The 15,178-nt window shown below is 49.7% G+C and overlaps 1 long non-coding RNA gene across 1 annotated transcript; it reads right to left on the bottom strand.

Moving 5' to 3' along the window:
- Positions 1-11,586: 11,586 nt before the first annotated feature.
- LOC138681831 (uncharacterized) lies at positions 11,587-14,778 on the bottom strand. The gene is made up of 2 exons (XR_011322038.1): positions 12,261-14,778; positions 11,587-12,105 (listed from the first exon to the last, which is right to left on the bottom strand). It is a non-coding gene; the product is annotated as an uncharacterized lncRNA (long non-coding RNA).
- Positions 14,779-15,178: the final 400 nt, after the last annotated feature.

Genomic DNA, 15,178 nt, shown 5'->3' with positions numbered 1-15,178 from the left:
ACTATTATATCACAACAAATCCTTTATTTTCATTCCAAAATATAGTGGATTTCCGTACACATTACCAAGAGAACCTGAACACCTATTTTTAATGTGCAAATGTTAAACAAAAACCTGTTTAAAACAAAAGATGGAGATAAGAGTACGAGTACCAAATTCCAGTCCAATGGAAATAGTTTAAATGACCTGGTTAAAAATATCCCAAATTTGGAGTAAATAAATCAACTGCATGGTTGTTGCTATGGTGATGTTGTTGGAAATCACAATAGTCTATAAACATGAACACATAGCTCTGTTTTAATACAACAATAAGTCTGAGATAGACTTTGACCAAAGCCAGGAAATTCAGAGCTTAGGCTGTTACTCATCCAATATTTCAGGTTTTGTTCTGTATTGTTGGGATCCAGCTCTAGACACACCAAAATGGATGTTGGATGGGGCTTTGAGCAATCTGGTCTAGTGGAAGATGTCCCTGTCCATGGCAGGGGGTTGGAACTAGATGAGTTAAGGTCCCTTCCAACCCAAACCATTCTATGATTCTGTGATTCTATGAAAATGGCCAGCAAAATTCCCATGGCATGCAGTGGCAAAGGAGAGACCTCCAGCCTCAGACTAGAAGCTCTGTTTGTCAGACCTGTGCACGACCCATGTCACAGCATCCCCTAAAACCCAGTGTGCTGCAAGGTCCTGGGCTGCTGCATGGCTCCTGCAGCTCAGCACAGCTTCTCACTGGGCTCATCCGAGCTGGCATCAAAACATGATTTCACCTTTGGTTGAAAATCAGGTTATCAGAGGCTTGGCCTTTTTGTAAGCAAATAGGGCAATGCTGGATGGTTGTCAAAATATGACCAAACCTCTCTGGGCAATTCTGTGTGCTGCTGCGTTCCTGCCCTTCCTGTACAGGGACACCAACAGCTTTGAGCATCTTCCACAGAAGGACTCCCTGTCCTCTAATGACCCCCAGGACACTGCCACCTCTCCCTGCTGCTGCCTCTGTGAGTGGTCAGCTGCAACCAGGGTGAGGTCGCGAGCTGAGTAAAGACCTACATGGGTGGAAACCTCTTTGCTTTCCTGAGGTGCCCAAGATCCACATGGCACATCTGCACTTAACATTCATAGTCCTCAGATGTCTAAAATTAGGCTTTTATGCATATGCATAAAACAGTCAGACATGACAGTTGTATGCACTCAGACTCTGTTCCTCAACTGGAAGATCCCTCGTCTCTCACTCAAGGGTGCTGTCTGCTAAGTGCTGGCTTGCAATGTCAAGGCTCAATACCACGTGGAGCATGACTGCTGGTCAGCCATGAAGAACAGCTAAAGGAGGGGAAGTTGGTAAGAATGCACCTCTGTATGGGAACCAGAGTTGGGTTCCTCTTGCCGGAGCAGTAACCGTATTTTATCATCTGGGGGAATTCTTCTGCAGAGAGGGACAAGTCCCGGCAAGGTACAAACCAAGGCCAAATGCTGCTTTCCCCACACACCCTTCCAGGCAGCCTGCAGGGGCAGCAAATACAGCAGCTGGCGAGCAGTAACTGAGCAAGACCCCATCAATGTCAGGGGGAAGACCCCCATTTTCAGTGCATTTAGGATCGGAACCCATAGCCAAAAGTTTGGGAGAGTCTCAATCTTTGCCAAACCCTAGCAGTTAACCTGCAGTTCTTGTCCCCATCAGTCACTTCCCCCACTGCTTCACTATCTGGCAGGTCAAGCTGGATGTCAGTGCTCCACGCAGCACCTCCAGGGCCACAGAGTTGTTTGGTTGGTTTTTTTTTTTTCCCATCTGATTAATCAGAATCTTCCTGTAGCATCATTATTTCTTTTTAAGCTAATCAAAGCTTTTCTCATTCATAAATTAAGGAACCTCAGAACTCAATTACTTTTCAGTAACATCAGTGACAGCAATATTTCACTGGGGCCCAACATAATTAGAGTTTCTTCAGGCACCATATTAACATCTAATGAAAAAGATATAGTCAAGGGCATAAGATCAAAGCTCCATCATGACAGATATTTTGATTAAGCAGCATTTTGTTAAAATATAACAAATCCCAGTTTAATCTCTAACCCATGACAAGCATCTTATAGTGCATTCCAAGAATCCTACCTTAAAGACAAAACGAGGAAGCATCCCAGAAGCAGAGATTCAGGGACTAAGTTCACACCTCTAAGGATCAAGTCCCTGTTCCGCTGGAATCAGTGAGCTTTGCATTGTGCCTAAGAGTGTAGCAACACCTTTAAGTCACAGACGTGCCACAACCAACGTGCCAACCCTTTCCACTCCTTCCACAAACACTGACCAGATGAGTGCATACGCTGACATTTGGTGGAAGAGAGCTCAGTTCTGGAAAATGTTATTTTTAACATATTACCTGAAAACACAGTTTATGAATATCCTAATCAAGAAGTACAACTGCATAAAAATAGTCAAGAAACTCGTCAGTATGGCATGCAATGTATTTCTTTTAGTTTTACTTACTGTCTGCTTTCATTTCTTGTTCCATTTTCAAAGGCTAGGAGGAGAGATGATCCTGTCCCAGCAATCTCCTCTGGAATACATTGTTTTCTGCAAATTCTGTGCTCACAGCAATGAAACCCAGCCCCCATGAGCCACTCCCCTCTGCCAAACAATGCACATGTTGAGAACTAATGAATTGATGTCAAAGCTGGACAAAGCAGAAGTTTGCCAGGAAGGAAAGTGCCAGACAGCCCATGCACACCATGCTGGCTTCCTAAAGGGAAGCCCCACTGCAGAGGAAGATGTTCAGAAATCATGGAAACTGCACGAGACCAAATTACAGATAGAGATATGTAAAGAGACTAGAAGATCTTTCAGACCCCTTCAAGGTATGGCTGAAATCAGGTAGTACAAGGCACAAGATCTATTCACCACGGACTCAGCCGGTGAGCTGGGGCTCAAGGCACCACTCACTCTGTAGAGAGGCAGCTGCCTGCACGTCTGCACATCGTCAGGTGCCTCTGGGGCATCACACAAATATTCCACGTATTCAAAGTTCTCGGTGTTAGCTTTTTTCCAGTATCTGGTATAATTATTAAATACCTGCTAACCTCAGTGCAGATACTAGAGAAGACATTAGCAACGCTTCATCCGGAGCCTTTCTTTGCCAGACTGCGTGCGAGCCCTGTACATTACCGAAGCTGAGTCCCCGGGGAACACGATAGCTGTGCAATGACCTAATGACGGCATGGCAGCTGAGCTACCCTCAGCTTTCCTACCTTCCTCTTGGGTATCTCACATTTGTGCTTTCTCCACTTGCTCTCCCCAAGCCCATCATCAGCCCATGAGCGCAGAGAGGGAGCAGTGTGATGCTGTTAAGCTTATAAGCCAGTAACTATGGCCTTAGAAACCAGCTAGCGAGAGGCTTTGGCCAGTTAGTTGATGATCATAAACTATGAAAAGAGCCTGTTTTTAAGAGCTGTCCCTACTCACCAGACCTTAGGAGCCTCCCATAGCTATTCTTGTAGTCAAAAGGCTGCTATCCACGTGAAAAATCAGAAGTTTGCTGCACCAATACACCAGGGTGCCACGCAAGCACCTGGGAGAAAGCAGGTGATTTCCTTAGAGTTTGCTGCATTTTTCATCAAAAGGACCAGCCTCTGACCCAACATCATGGTCTGCAAAAGCCTGAGCTTTCACTCCATAGTATTTCTGTGCGTGGGCTCTAACAGGGGGAGAAAGGTTTGCTTCTCTGCAGAGATTTGTCCACCCGATTGCTGTCTGAATAGCTCAGTTAATGCTGTAGGGGTGTGACTGTGCCATTAGCGCACACACAGGGTTCCTGCGAGCTGGGGAGGGAGCCCTTTTAGTCCAGTATTTAGCTCAAAAAGTAAAAAGAATTGAAAGCTCTAGTGGAAGGCACTGAGTAAAAGGTGGAGAGCTCTGTTTTGGCAAGGGCAGAGGTAATGTGGCCAAGCCAAGCACTGCCCAGCCACTGATTTCTGGAGGCAGCTGTGGCTGCCACGGTCTCACCAGATGCAGCTGTTGATCCATCACAGCAGCAGCAGGAGGAGCTGCTGTCCCTTTGGGTCCTTCCAAATCAAGCTGTGCAGCTATTGATAATAGCTTTTTTTTCTTTAGAGCTTAAACCAATGTCTTAAGCATCCTAAATACATTCAAGGCTCCAACAACACTACATTACTTGCAAGGTTAGAGCCTTGTTGCAGCCACTGGGGCTTCAGAGCCTGCCAGGGAGCCAGCAGAGTCCGGGAGTGAAGTTCTGCAGCTCGCCCGCTGGCAGGGACAGCAGAAGGGGCAGGGCCTGGCCGTGGTTATTAACACCAGATTATCCTTTCCCCATCCAAGTCCAAACCTGTCTCAGTAAATGCCAAGTTGGATTTCACGTTAATAAAGCCCATTAGCTGCGTGCATCTGGAGGGGCTCTGTTCTTTGCCGCCGTGTCTGTGCGGTGTCACGGGCAGTGTTAATCACATTAGCAGGGGGCTGCTGCAGCCCAGTGCTGGAGCCAGGGGCTGGCAGGCCGGCCAGTTTCTTAAAAATACGGAGAAGAGTAATGGGGCAGGCGGGGAAGAGCTGCCCTGCAGAGCAGCTCTGGAGACCCGCACAACCCCACCTCCTCCCTGGCACCAGGGCTTCCAGGGGAGGTAACCAGGGCAGTTAACCAGGGGAGTTAGTTAGCCACCTCAGTCCTCCCAGGGGCAGCTGGGCTGTGACATGAACCTCAAGCGCTGAAGCCTTTTGTAATGACAGCCAGGCGAGATTTGCTTTTCCATTTGCTGTGCTGTGCTGCAAACTTGGACAGAGGAGACTGGCAGCTTCATTTGGGAATATAATTAACATAGCTAAGGCTATCAACACCGCAAACGCAAGCTGGTTTTGGTTATGTTCAGGCAGTCTATGCAAGGACAGCCTCCAACGCAGTTATGTTTAGCAGTGTGAATGACACCAGAGAACAGAAATTTATCATTTAGCTTACCAGGGCTCCAGGTAGGTGAGTCACGACACGGGCATTCCCATTCCCCGGGTCAGTACCTGTCCCATTACCCACCGGCAGAGCTTCTCTGCACAGCTCTTACAGGGGACACGGGATGAACAGTGGGACAGAAAGGAAAATTATTTCCCTTTAGCAAGGAAGTGTGCAGAGCTAACTCTGGTACGGACATTGCTGTCGCCTTCCCTGAGCCATCCAGCATCACTGAGCTCCCCTATCGTCCAAGAGCTCGACATCCCAGCATGAACTTACAGCCACACAGCCCCATCGTACAGCATATACCATTGCATATTGTCTACCTCGTAGCTACATACATACATGATGCAGTCCTTATCCGGTCGAATGTCTGGAGAACATTTCACAAGCATGTTTATAATGGCTGCACTGACTGTGTAGCTATGAAGCATTATTTCTGGATGTGCTAGGTTCTTACTGCTTGTGTTCATGCTTTGCTAGGGACAGACTTTGGGAAAATGTCTTTTCTATTTTTGCATATTGTATCAGAGACTCTGAAATGTGTCAACAGTAGAATTATTCTGTGTAATTTTTAAGAGCTCAAAAACATAACTGCTTACAAGCGTTCACACCCTTAAATGCATGTGAATAGTATGATACAAAGGAAAACAAAGCTGTACCAAACAGCCTGTTGGATCATGATAACATTGTTACTGAATTGTCCCCTTCCACTGGGAAAAAACCAAGCTACAAAAAGAAAAAACAACACCACAGTAAAGGAAAATCTTGATTCTGTGGAATAGGATAATGGGTTATGCTTAACAGCATTAAATAATGGGATTTGAGGATTATCATGTGCAATTAGAAAATGTGACATGGCTGTAGGTATGAGCAAAACTAAATGTCATCTGGTTTTCCAAGACCAGAGATTTTGGTGCAGGCTCACATTTTGAGCTGGGAGAGCTTTAACCCCAAAGCAAAGTTCCTTCTTGATTAGAGGGGACTGACCCACGGCCAATGCTCCTTTGCTGTGTTGTGTGACCATCGGACACATCTGTTTTACAGACAGATCTGGGGAGAAGAGGTCCCCACCAGATATTTGATCCCCCTTGCAGCCCCTCCGCATGAAGCTCAGTCCCCAGATGCATCCCTACCTGGCTCAGCATCCGTGTCTCTTCCAACACCTGCATTTGATGCAGGGCAAGGCAGGACTCCGCACCCCGCACGACAGGCTGGGGGAAGTTCAGAGGAGTCACCTGGCAGGCGAGAGGCAGAGGATGCACTTCAGCACCCGAGAGAGACTGTCTAAACAAATTAAGGGGAAATCCTCATGAAGATGCAACACACATGCCTTAATCTCTGTTCATCACAAAAAGACAAATACTGACAGCCTGTGTCCTCCTTGGCACATACTTCATGGACAAGCTTTGCTCTAGAGACAATCATTTCACCCATTGGAACTGCGGTGGTTCATCCGCAGGACTGCACACAGCAATATCTCAGAGCACTAGCACCCCTCGGTCCCAGGAGGCAAAGCAAGAGAGCGGCACCCGAGGAGGGTCCCAGCCACGGGCTCGACCCTCACCTGCTCCCACCATCACCGATGGCTCATCAACACCATCTCCTCTGGCCCAAGCTGCAGAGCCACATCTTCCTAAATCCTTATGTGTTAGGATTCATAATTCTGGTTCACAGCTCAGGTTTGTCCCTCTTAATGACCACCCTGTGTACTTGTAGCTGTCTCTAACATCTAGGCAGGCTCTAAGCACCTGCAAGGATCCAGTGAGACCTATGAACAGCTCCACGTTATATAGCCACTGCAAAATTGCTGTTACATTTTTCCACTAACAAACAGTGAAACTCCCCTGGATAAATTCTACCATTTATATCTACTCAACTTTTGCATCTGGAAATTACTTCATGGTTAGATGAAAGTTCGTAACTACATCAGTGTGTTCTGTAGTTTCCAGACAAGTAACAGAGCTGCTGCGTTAATGCGCAGATTACCAAATGGTGTTCTTGACTGAAGAGCTGCTTCCCTGTCACCTCCTGGAAGCAGGACAGAGGAAACCCCTGGTTCTTGTCAACGACATATTCAGCAACACTGTTCTTCCTGGAGGAAAGAGCAGGGCGAGCTCCCAGCCACCCTCGGCTGCTCCGCACACTCTTGCTTGCAGGTTGCATGGCTGGGCTGCAGCAGGAGCACACCGAGGATAGCTGCTTCAGGCTCCACATGTCTCCTTTCACCTTCTGTTATCCAGAATTCAGCAGCACATTGAAGTTTCTCTTTGGTGTTTAACCTCTCCTCCTCCATCAAGCCTGCTGCCAGGCACAAGGATGAGGACATCTTCCCACGCACAGGGGAGGTGGGACCACTGGCTGCTGCCAGCCAGGCACCCCCAGCTCCCACAGGGGGACAGAGCAGCTCTCCCTCCACGTGCTCACGGTGGGTGGGGGGACCTGCATGACTTGTGCCGAGGAAGGAAAAGAGCCACAAGACTTGAGCAGTGCAGCACGGCCGAGCAGCACTGAATGCCCGTCAGGACATACGGATGTGCCTTCTAAGGACAGCGCTGAAGTGACCTAGTTTAGCATCCTGGGTTATTTTTATTAAACACAACTGCTCAGAGCCTGAGTAATTTTTTTTTCTGTCTAATTCTACCAGCTTTGCAGCTTCCCTATCTCTGAATGTTTCAAAGGCATGTACTGTAAACACTGTCATTTCACATTGCATAGCTCAGTGTAGATATCGCCAGCTCCTAGCAGGGCAGCCTGGCTTACAATGCGCTTTGTTTTCCTCTAAATTGTAAAAGCTTCATCTTTTCCTTGAACATCAACGCTACCAGCAGCAGGACGAGGAGCCTGCCTGGTCCCCAGCACGTGGCATCACCTGGTGCAAGGCAGCCCCGCACCCCAGGAGCCAGCGCAGGCTCCCGCACCTGCTCCAGCTGCAGGTGTGACACTGAGCCCGTCCCGATAATGCCACCGCGCTGACAGGCTCCAGTCCCCTTGTGACAGCATGACCAACTGCCCAGCTCGGCTTCATTTGGCTCCCACTTACCAGGTTATGGTCAGCTCCAAGCGGCAGAGCAAGAGGCCCTTTGCGCCGCACCAGGGACAAGGCACCTGGCCCTCCCCATGGTAGGAAAAGCAGCTATGCAGGGAAAAACACGTGAATTGGGGTGTTTGGCGTGAGTGGCCTTAAAGCACAGCGGTGGCAGAGAGGAAGCGTGCCCCGTCTGCAGCCCACTACCACTGCAGCTCACCGGTACCAAGGGGCAACGGGTGGGAGGAGAGGAGAGCTGAGCAAACCTGAGCGCTGGCAGCTCAGGGGGGAAAAAAATCCCTACACCTTGCCTACTGGATGTCTTTGCAGAGCAAAGAACACATTTACAGATTTCTTCTGATTGGAGAAACCAGGCATTAGAATGGCATCATTCATTAATAACAATCTGCACAGGGTGGGTGTAAAGCCAGCTCTCACAAAGGACCCTGTGTGTTACCGAGCCACCACATGCTGGGGCTCTCTCCATAGCTGTAAATCACACTGCAAGCTCGGCACACACGCTATCATTGCCTGTTAGAAACAGGCCTTTCAACCCCACTGCACACTGGTGTGTATTCTTCATTTAGCTGGGTTTGCAGATAGCACCTATTTGTTCACCTCCACTGTCAGAGAAAAAATGAGATCCTAGTAACCAAGCTGCCACTTGGACTGGTATTTAAGTTTTTCTTACCTCATCTGCCCTGAATTTTTACAACATGGGCAATCACTATAAATGTCATTATTGTTAGTGTATCTATCACTTCCTCCGCAGAAAATACAGGTACTCTATATGCAGAAAGAAAACAAAGAATTAAAAAAATTAATTAAAAAAATAGTTCTCTCATTTAGAATTGCTGAGGTTGATTTTCTGAGTACCACCTGTTTAGAGAGGCCCAGAGAGCAGTAGCTGCGTGCGTGGTCACACCCAGATAAGCAGAACTCAGCAGGGGCTGTTAGTTATCCCCATGCAGGGACCATACACCCATCTGGTTCAGGACTCAGATTTAGTGGTTCAGTAGATTCCCCTGCCAGCCCTCTGCCCCATGCGAATTTCATGCCTCAATTTTACCTTCACAATAAGTCTCCTATATCCAGTCAAGCACTTAACTGCTGAAAACGGAGAGCAGTGCGCAGCTTGCCCTCGGCAACGTAACTCTAAATGCCATTGACATTGCTCTGCAGGACATTCATAAAGTCCGCTAGCAGAAGAGGCCATTTATAACCCAGCACCCTCTGCAGCCAGCTTCCCCATCCACGCTGGGTGCTCCCTGCCATCTCCCATGTGCTTGTGCCGCAGCCCCTGGCGCATCTCAGCCCATCCCTGCCTGCCCGGGATCCGCCGCTCGGATGCTGGGCTCCGGCAGCGCGGGTGCCCGGCAGGGACTGCAACACGGGGGAAGAGCTTCTCCTCTGCCCGGGACCCGCTGGGTGCCCTGCTAGCCCTCACCACCAGCAAGGGCAAGTTCTCAAGTATATTTTGCCCCAAACAATCTGATCTCACCTGCACGTGCCGCCCAGAGGCTGTGTCTGGGTGAGCTCAGACAGCTCTCCAGGAGAGCCAAGCCCAAGCCCACCTGTCACAAGGGTGACTGATCACCCACCATATCCCAGCATCTGTTCAGGCACACTTCGTTTAAAACCAACTAGCCCCATGAGCATGTCAGCATTACTGATCCCATGGATTGATTACTCAGGCAGCATTCCCAGGAAGACGCCTGGCAGGGAACCGTGCACCCAGCCGGGGTGAGGTGCTCTGACCATCTCCCTGGCCCGTTTGCCCCAGAGACAAGTCATTCCCATTGCCAGACGTCACCTCCTCGCTTGACTGACACTTACCCCCCCCAACGAGCTGAAAAACAGCTTCTTATCCAAACCAGCACTAAAAAAAAGAGATGACCTTTCTAGATGCTTATTTACACTAAAAAACTAAAAACTGAGTGGACTACAGATGGACAGTTAACTAAAACAATATTTACAGATATAAGAGAAGCACATTCAGTGGGAAACCGATTCATATTAGTCCTTATCAACACCTTGGCATCATACTCACATGATGGGCCTTCAGGCACGTCCTGACACTTTCTACTCCAGCCATCAGCACTAAAACCTCGCTATTGACGTTGTGGCTTTATCTTTCCATCTCAGTGCAACCCATATGAAGGGACACCGGCACAGAGACCAGTCTCTGTCCAAAACCCCCAGGAAAGCCTAACTGCATTTCTAGCTTTATGAGGTGCCTTTATTTGATGCTTCCTAATGCTCTGTGTTTCCTTGAGTAGCCCTGTGGAATGGTTTTACTACATGACCAGGTTTTCAATTTAGGGTATTAGTAGTTTGACCCAATTCAGTATAAATTTGGTCTTGTTTTTCTCAAAGAAGATGGGGCCCAATTTACCTCCAGCTGACAAAATTCTCCAGAGATTTATAGGTTTTGAATCAGCCCCATAATCTTCAGTTCTTAAACTGCTGTACAATGATTTATGCCTCTTCCCTCACACTTTCCTCTTTGTTCTGAGAAACTTGTCAGAGATGTACAGTAGCTTTCTCCTCTCAGAAAGCAGAGGAAATTTGTTTCATCATCCCATATTAAACTCCCAATTTTGCATATCCTGTCCACCTGGGAGAACAATTGCAAAGGCAATGTCCAAGAGACCCAGAGGAGAGATCCTGCCTTGCTGTCTTCATACAACCAAGCTCTTTGCACATCTGGCAGCTCAAAAAAAGACAGAGGATGACAAGGGAGGTTAGCTGGTGTCATGCACTTTTCAAAGTATTTTTAAAATACATGTGTTTTGTTCTCTCTCACAGTGGAGATGATATCTGGAGCAATCCCATGAGGATCCCAAGCCAATGTACCATGCCAGCTCCTTGGCACTTGCTGCATGGGGCATGACCAGCTCCAGACCAGCTGGGACAGCCCTGGAAGTCGAGAGGATGGAGCAGGGCAGTCACTCGCCAGGCACAGAGCCAGGAGACATGCAGGACACCTCTTGGCACTGCTCATTGGCAAACACCTTTAAACCCATCTCATTGTAACCTCACTCTGCAGATCATCTTGGATCTAGAAGAGCAGGAGGCTCAAACCACACAGTAGAGAGGGCTAAGGGCTGCCATGTAACCCACACACCCCATGCTTGCTCAGATCCGGCACAGGCACTGGAAGGAGCAGGGCTGTACGCAGCTGGAAGAGTCTCTTCTGCATATAGGTGTCTGCTGAAATACCTGCCCAAGGATGCTCTGGCCCAGGGTAGACCAGCACTGAATGGGAACAGGAGGAGCTGGCCAGGCGTTCTCTGCAGACTAGCTGCGTTCACCCAAACCCCCGTTAGGACAGGCTTTTCTGCCTGGTTTTGTTTTATCCCAGGAGTAAAAATAGTTGGGCTTTGTTCTTTTGGGTGGGTACAAATAATTTTTAATGGCAACTTGCCCATTCAAAATGCACACTCCAGACTATTTCAAGCAGTAAAAGCAGTTCTTTGCCAAAACCAAGTGCTAATCCTTTATCTGAAGCTATTAAAATACTATCATTAGTTCAAGCAGAAAAACAATGGTTCCTGCCAGAACCAGAGTTATCTTTTCTTATCATTAAGTCATGAAGGGAAGAAGCAATAAATATAACGGTACACCAAAAAATGGTTGTTTTAATGAGTAAAAATAACTCTGTCAAAATAGGTACATGTAGCAGATACTTACCCAAAAATACAGAACTGAATATAATAGTCCAGTGGTTTTAAGATGAATGTGTGCTCTGGCATTTGCAGCTGGAATACCAGGATGCTGCCGGACCCTAGTCCCACAGGGGGGTCAGCAGGGCCATGGGCTGCAGCGGGTGCAGGGTCGGGCCACGAAGGCTTGGAACTCCTCACTGCCAGAGGAGCCCAAACACCAGGTGCAGCCCCTCGCAGGGCAGTTCTCCAGGCAGATAAGGGATGCCATGCTGGTGGCATTGCCTGCTGCAGCCCTGCGGAGCACCCTGTGCCACAACGGACACTGCAGCAGAGCAGCCACAGGAGCTCGCCTAGACCCTGTAGGTGTGAGGCACTGGCAGATGCATCTTGCAGTCAGCAAACAGCGGAGGGGGGTCCACGGCCATGCCCCAGCATCCTGCCATATCCAGAGAGTCCACAAACCCGCCTGGGGTGGGGGAACAAGGCAAGAAGCGACACAGGGTGGTAAGAACATAGGGAACCTGCCTGGATGCCCTTCAGCACCCCAGGGCCTCCTCTGCCATCCCCATCACCCACAAAAGGAAAGCCCAAACCATGCCAGCTGCCCGGTGCTCCCCTCACCTGTATTTTGGCTGTAGCTCTTTCCTAAGAAGCTGAGCACAGTCCCCTAGGTACCACCAGTTGCAGAGACTGGACATCGGCAAATTCAGCAGACCCGGCAGGAGGAAGCACCCGTCACCCCTCGCAGCCTGGGAGGGGTGTTCGCTGGCTCCTGCAGTCCCCATGCACGACATCTTTGTCTTTTTCTTTGGAGAAAGCCTTGCTGGGTGGCCCAAAGGAGGAGAGAGGGGCAGTTTTGCCCTGTCCTGCAAGGCCCCAGGAAAGTCAGCTTCCCACTGCCTGAGGACACTGATCTGCTTACCCTCATGGGGCTTGCTGGCTGGAAGAGTTCTCCTGCTCTCAGTGAATGCTTGCAGCTGGTACTGGCAAAACCAAATGAGAATAAAGAGTGACAGAGAGCCTACTGGAAGGGGACAGAGCTGTGGGCACAGCCCTGCTCCCCACCGACACCGGCACGTGCCAAGCTTCACAGGACTGGAACCAATTCCTGTGTTGCAGCCACTACCTCCCACTGCAAAAGCGGCAGCTGGGAAAGAACAAAAGTGAAAACTGCCTCTTGCCTTCCTGAGAGGCTGCCTTTGTGCAGGCCAGCACACGGCTGTCCCTGTCCCACAGAGAGGTGGCAGCAACCCCACCAGCACAGCGCAAGCCCTCCAGCATCCCCAGCCCCACAGGCTCCAGGCACGTGTGTTCAGTCCAGTGATAAACGCCAGAGTGCTGTGCTGCTGACCACAGCCTGTGCCCAGATGCAGACCTCTGCAGAGTCCTTACACTCACTGAAGAGATGAGCAATTACTTTTTTTTTTTACATTGGCAACATAAGACAAGCTGAAAGTTCAAGAATTTTTCATTTTATATTACACGCCTCAAAAACATATCTGAAACAATCTTAGTGCAGTGGGCTGAGGTATAAATCTATCGCACAGCTGTGCACACTAACATCACCTCCTTATTCAATATGTGTTCAATGCAGTCCACCATGTGTTTTGCTGCGGCAGTCCTACAGCAGCATTTGCTGGCTGCAGACTGTACAAAGGCATCTTTGGCTTCGTCCTCAGAAGTATATGGGGAGCCACAGCCGTGCCTGTGTGACAGAGGGGTTCAACAGAGGTGACAGCTAGAAACGCTCCCAAAGCGCAGTTACAAATTGCCACTGGTTTGCAAGGAAGAGGTCCCTAGGAACACTGCGAGCAGCACGTATGGTATCTGACACAGCACTTAATGCTCCAGATGATGAGATCTTTTCCAGCCCTTCTGCAGCAAGGAGGGATCCCGGTCCAAGGAGACATGCTGCCCAGCAGGACGCTCTGCACTGGTCCTACACAGCAGGACACACGGCCTGAGGCACCCCGTGCTGCCCGTGGGTAACCTGCGCTCACACGCTGGCTCAGCCCAGCACCCTGGGGTGCAGAGGCTCAGGAACCACCCAGTTGCCCAAAATCCTCAGTCCACATCTACGTTCATCCAGAATCAGGCTCTGGTTTCAGGAGCCCTCAGTGGCGCTGAAACCTGGGAGGATGAGAACAACCGGAGGAAGAACAGAGACGGAGCAGTGGTCACGGGGCAAGGCAGGGCTGGGGAAGCTGCTGTGCCAAAATCCCTGAACTCTGGGTTAACAGAGCTCAGCAACACCACAAAAAATCCACAGCAACCCTTCCCTTCTGAGCCACAAAATGCTAACCAGGCTGTCCTCGGCCAGGCTGACCCTGGCAGCAGCCTTAGCTGGCACAGCCGCCCGGCAGCAGAGACCACGGAGGGGATGCAGCATTTCAGGCTGGCAAGCAGGATCAAACGAAGGGAAAAGGCAGGCGGCTGGAAAGCAGCACAGAGCCGCAGCAGAGAACAAAGGCAAGTCCCAGGCTGCCTGCCTTCTCAGCTTTTTCATCTCATCCACTGCTTTGAAATATTGGATAGATGAAAAAAAGAAGTGAATCTAAAAATTATCTTCCAGGGGAATTTATTCAGGCAGATTTGTCCAGCTCAGTGCTCTTTTATCAAAATCAGTTGCCAAACTAAATTATTTTGGTGGTGAGCAATCTCCTCACTGATTTCAAACTCACTCAGAAAACAGTCAGATGTGAATCAGCCCTCTCCTCCTAATCATCTGGAATAAAGTCACCGCTATATCTTGTGTTCTGCTTTGCCTCCTGGTTGACTCCACACCGCAGCATCCTTTGCTCCAGCGTAACAGGGCAGAGCCCAGTGCCAACAGCACATCCCTGCACTGGTGGGAAACACCAGCCCTATAACCTCTTGCTTTTAGAAGAAACATTTAGTTTACATGATGTCTGCAGCACCCACCCAGCAAACTCTTGGCGTTTCACTCTGCTGCAGATCACATTGTCAGACCTTTCCCAGTTCCCAGTGTTACACCCTCTGTCCCCTCCTGGATGGGCACCGGCCTGGCCCTCAGCCTCCCCAAGCCGTGCTGAGCCGCTGCAGCTCCGGCAGCCCCATGCCAGGGAACGGCTGCTGCCGGGACCGCGGGGGGCACGGGCAGCTGCATGCAGTCCCCCCATACTGGCAAGCCCCGACACCCAGCCCTTGGGCAGCCCAGCCATGGAAGAGAGGATGCTCTGATGTTTGCTCTTATTGCAAAACAAGAATTTCACATCGCCTTCCAGTACACCACAGCAGACAGCAGCACCGGCAAATCGGCACCCTATAGCCCTTACGAGCCAACTTGAGCTGACAACAGGCACAGCAGGGCTGACTGGGGCGGCCGCTCCAGCGAGCGGGGCTTCGGCATCAGTCCCATCCCCTGGAGAGCTGCCAGTGCTGCCCATACCTGGCTTGCTGGGGCAGGGGGGGGACGGACACAACAAGGAGGAGCACGGGGGTCTGGGCTCCCACAGTTCACCAGGTCCTCGGTCCTGCTCAGAAAAATTCATACACAAACCATCACAAATCACAAACTA

The sequence above is a fragment of the Haliaeetus albicilla genome, chromosome 24 (genome assembly GCF_947461875.1).
Source record: "Haliaeetus albicilla chromosome 24, bHalAlb1.1, whole genome shotgun sequence".
In the NCBI taxonomy this organism is placed as follows: Eukaryota; Metazoa; Chordata; class Aves; order Accipitriformes; family Accipitridae; genus Haliaeetus; species Haliaeetus albicilla.
The sequence above is the reverse complement of the archived record's forward strand: the minus strand, read 5'-3'. Positions and strand labels throughout refer to the sequence as shown.